Consider the following 5,663-nt stretch of genomic DNA (forward strand, 5'->3'; position numbering starts at 1 on the left):
ATATATATATATATATATATATATATATATAGTTGAGGTGTGTTCTGTTAAGAACGTATTAGAGTACAGATACTGTATGGTTGCATTCATTGATTCTGCTCAGAAGATCCTCTGTGCTGTCACATACAATCCGGGGAGGATAATGATCCGAGGGATGTAGTACAAAAGAGGATGTAGTACAAATACGAGTAGCTTCAAAGAAGAAGCCATGCATGTTGCAGCATGGAAATCTAAATTTTGCTTATTCTAATCTAATTATTGTGGAAATTTTTGAAAAACTGTTATTACACCAAACGCAATTTTACAGTTAGCCTTCAATCTGGAATTACAAATTAGACCACTCCATGTATATACTAGATGATATTGTATATTATATATATCCTAGATTATTATATATCCTAGATTATATTATGATGAAAGTTTAACGACATCCCCTGCCTAACGATAGATTACTCGCATATACTGTCTTTATACATCCTAGTCGAAATATATCAATATTGAAATCAAAACGTGTCGGTATGTTGCACATTTCCGTATTTGTTTATATATCTATATGTTTGTAGATAAAATATACATCGAGTGATTACTTCACGTGAGTAGTTATTCAATAAATAGAGGTCAATAAAATGTATATCAATTTGAAACTAGTGCAACGATTGATATGACTGAATAAAAGCTATGCACTTGATGCCTCTTGTATGACCGCATTTCGATGGATGAAATGCGTAAATGAATAAGAGAAGTAAACATGATATGTGGGTATATATATCTTCCGACTTATGTGCTCGAGTGTTTATGTTTAAAGAATGTATATGTGAAATGAGTATTTTCTAGCACGCGAGTATGATATTGAAGCTCCAACTAATTCTGATATATCTCTACATTATTTTGGATTGATGGGAAAAGAAATTTATGGTCTGTAAGAAAACTGCGAGTTGTTGGGAAACTATGACAAGTATAAGTAGATGATATTATTTGTTATGACATTCTTTGTCAAAGTAGTTTACTAACTTTCGAAAACGGAATTGTTTCTAAGTATTTGCGGCTCAATACGCGGTTCGATATCATATTTATATAGTTTCCTGCCACTTTGTATGCATCTTCCATTATTATGATAGAATCGAAAGTAAAATTCTCAAATTTGCTGCAATAGTGTCATTCTGCATTGATCCGTCACTGATTCGGTTGTACTATTTTCATGAAATTTACTTTTTATTTTCTTGAACTATTCTTCCATGAAATCTTTATTCTGTATTTATTTACCACAAATATATATTGGCAACACTAGTGATTTATTCTTATATTCAATGCACCCGTATTCTAAAGTTGTTCGTCATAATAAAAAAAAAATATTTCACCTACTCTCTTGATACTACAGAAACGTATTTCCAATACTTAATGCCCCAGACCGTCCTAGCAAATGAGCTCCAGATAAACGTTATTTGTGATCTCCCAAACTTTTAGCAATAGTGTTCGAGTCTTTGTGAAATTTCCCACTAAAACCATGAAATGTTATAGTGTCGTAAAATGTAATCCTTTATCTATCTATCTATCTATCTATCTATCTATCTATCTAGGTTTTACTTTATATAGTATTGGGTTAGCAACTAAGTTGCCGCGGTTTTATAAATTTTGGAATCTATTTTTTCGAGAATTCTATTTTTGAATCATTTTGGAATCTTTTTTTCTTTTTCTAGTTAATTTTAGTTATTTTTTGTTTATTTTCAGATCATTAAAATGGAATGTTAAGTTATGGAAAATTAGCATTTTCGACACCTCCTTGCTTTCGCTTTTAGTAAAGGTTCTAAGGCCGCATAAGCTGCTCACGACATTTGTGCTGCGTATGGAGAGGGTGCCCTGACTGACAGAACCGCTCGTGGCTTGTATGCCGAGTTCAAAAATGGAAATTTTGACCTCAAAGTCGCACCTCATTCTGGCCGTCCTGTTGAGTTCGATGAAGAACGATTAAACCAACTTCTGCACGGAAATTCTCGTCAAACAACAAAGGAGCTGGCAGAGAAAATGGAATGCTCCCACACTGCTATAGAGAAGCATCGTCAGTTGATGGGAAAGATTCAGAAGTATGGAGCATGGGTTCCGCATGCTTTAAGTGACAAAAACAAAAATCAACGAGCCACAATCTCCTCTGGTATGCTTGCTTGCCACCGCTCAACTCAGAGACACAAGCAACGATTTTTTAATCAAATCGTTACTGGCGACGAAATGTAGCGCCTGTACATCAATATGAAGCAGTGTAAGAAATGGCTTAGCCCCGGTAAACAAGCGACACCGCGCGTGAAACAAGATCTTCATCCGCGTAAAACGATGTTGTGCGTATGGTGGGACTAGGAATGGATTATCCATTACAAATTGCTTGAACAGGACCAAACGGTCAACGCAGAACTATGTTTTTACAGATCGAATGACTCAACACGGCTACTCAAGAGAAAAGACCTAATCTGCAGCATGGAGTTCTTTTGCTGCATGACAACGCCCGCCATCATATCGCCAATATTACCAAGGAAACCATTCAAACGCGTGGCTGGGAAGTGCTGCCACACCTGCCATACTCTCCTGAGTTGGCCCCCAACGGATTTCTACCTCTTTCGATCTCTTTCAAATGCTATGTGCGGAGTTCCGTTCAATACTGATACAGAATTGAGAGCTTGGTTAGATCAATTTTTCGAGTCGAATTCGGATGATTTCTACCAACGAGGTATTGGAAATCTTGTTGGTCGTTGGGAAGAAGTTGAAAACAAGAAGGGTTGAATACATTAGTTTTATTTTTTATTAAACCTTTTTAAAAAAATTATGCTTAAAACAACGACGAGAACTTAGTCGCCAGCCCAATATATAGAAAAGTGCAAAATGATCACAGTTGAACATCTCCACCCCTGAATTTACTGCGTTTGGGCTAATATGCAAATAAAAGCCATACATTTTCTGATCTTTACCAACCATACTTTAATATTGAACGATGGAATCGGGATACATATGCATACTTTGAGACAAATAGAAAACCGGGCATTTCTAAAATCCAAATAAAATATATGTATATTGATATGTACCTATTTATCTAGCTACTCACACATGTGTACTTATATACTGATATATAATGCTTAATAAGATAACGAAGATGCACAGTAACAAGATACTGCACTTTAGGGACACCTTTTGCGGAATAAATCAGGGGTGCGATGAATATGATGCTATTTAATATGGCTAGTACCTGCATGAACGATTCGATCAAATTGAAGATTCCAGAAACACTAGGGACTTGTTGCTAAAAAACGGAATAGTAGCAAGTTTGGTGTCATGGTCAGGATGCAAAGGAATAGATTAGATTGAAGAGGCAAGTGGATCGGTGGTACTAGAGTAGTGGAAATGATGAAGGATTTTTGTTTATGTGTAAATATAAGGGTTATACATGTTTTAGTAATAGTCGACTGAGGAGGATGGTTATTTTATCGTTAATGCAACTTACATTACATTTATTATTATGCCACATACATTATATTTGCTTGGAAGGTTTTTTTTAAAAAAATTATGGTAATTTGAATGCGCGGTAATTGTAGACCTGCATTGAGAGATTTGTATTTATCTTCATGTGAATTGAATTTTCTTAATGCCCTATACCGTAGAGAAAATATAGGTTTCATCAAACAACGCCGTAGATGCTGCACATGTATCGATGACAGTTTTAATTTCCGCATTGCAACGTTGCTTGGCCGAATAGTAGAATTCCCTTTTGGATGGATTATAATGTATTTGTCCGTCAAGTCATTAGATATGGTAGAAGTATAAAGTTTGAGTGTTTGGGGATGGGTTAATTTGTTAAAGGTACACTTGGAGAAATAAGTTTACAGTAGTAAAATATTGGTTAGATAGTTTAACTGTTGAATATGTAAACACGATGATGTTTCCACAACGTATGCAATAACATCCCTTATACAGTTGACAATGAGACTGTAAGGAGTGTAAGTTGTTTAATTAGGTAGGCTTAATTTACTGTCTACAAGTATTGGGGTATTGGTTTTACATGTACTGTTATGTACAACGTCACTTCCAGTGGGTATCTGCCATTCTTATGGGACATACTGTCATTTCCGTTGGGTGATGCGAATTGACTCTCAGCGCCATATATCGATCTTTCGGTTCGTTGGCAGTGCACGGTTAAGACGTGAGTATGGTTTCTGTAAATTTCTCTGCAACAGGGGGGGCGTTTCGTTATATATGGTTTTATTTCGATAGCTTGTGTTATTTTAATAGCATTGGATGTTTATAATTTGTAAGTGTGTATTACTTTATTATATATTTCTTCATTTTAAGTGTACATTTATTTATTAATTCTATAATTAAGGATAATTTGAGTTGTCTCCAAGTAACAGAGTGCATGACTCTTGAATTATAATGAATCATTTAGTCTTTTTTTTCTTTTATTTACGACGTGTTATTACATATTTGGTTTCATTAAAAATGTATATGTATGTATATATTTATCGATAAATTGATATAAATTTAATTCTATTTCCATATTTTATTGCATTACCTTCAATAAACAATGTGGTTAATATATTTTATTGCACTGAAATTTTTTATAGATATTCATCCAAGATCGTCTTTTCCCTGTACATTATTCCAGGACTTTGCAAGATGTATTTTTCCACTTGTCTTTATCAGTTTTGTTATTCGTGTAATATTCATGATGCGATATTGTTTCAGAAATTAAGTACCAAGCAGTCAATATTCGCTGTATTATCTGGCTGTCATTTTAGGCATCTGTTCTTTGTTATAAGTACTACTTTGTAGCGATAAGTTATCCATATATGCCTACTCTGTTGTTCTTACTTGCAGAAATTAAGTTGGTGCATTCCTACACAGCGTTTGTATTTCTAAGAATGTTTACACAGCCGGAATGGATGATACGGCACAGGTGTCAAAACCATAATGGTATCCGTTTGACTGGTAACAATGGGATTCACGTTTATTTTTTTCGATTATGAATTGTTTTTCTTTTTCTATCTTAGGCTCGTTATTTAGAGGTGTCCTTGATTCCTACTAAGTGGAAAGTATTTATGAATTCATAATTTGAGAAACAATTACATTTTTGTAGTTTCGTATTCTTCATAGATAATCTATTAGACTTAGATAATTCTTATATAATGGCGTGTAGCTTTTGGAGGTTCTGAACCATATATAGAGAGAAAGATCGATCGATAGATAGATAGATAGATAGACAGACAGACAGACAGACAAACAGGCAGACTGACTGACAGACAGACAGAGAGGTAGACAGACAGGCATATAGATAGATAGATAGATATATAGATATAATTGAGATTCAGTTGAATTAGGTACTTAAGTTGAAATACCAAGTCAGTCCGGTGTTACCCACACAGCCAAAAGTAAGGTGAATAAAATCAAAATTAATAACAGTATTTCAAGTAGCGATGCACCACGAGCGTTTCAAGCCGTCGTGAACGGATGCTATAATGATTGCATTATTCAAGTAAACGGAGACGCTTGAAACAGTCATACTGCATCAATAATATATATCCTGTTGCTTATTTTGACACACACACACATATAAACACACGCACAAACACACACACACACACCCACACACACACACACACACACACACACACACACACATATATATA

This window comes from Octopus bimaculoides, chromosome 7 (genome assembly GCF_001194135.2).
Source record: "Octopus bimaculoides isolate UCB-OBI-ISO-001 chromosome 7, ASM119413v2, whole genome shotgun sequence".
Taxonomy (NCBI): domain Eukaryota; kingdom Metazoa; phylum Mollusca; class Cephalopoda; order Octopoda; family Octopodidae; genus Octopus; species Octopus bimaculoides.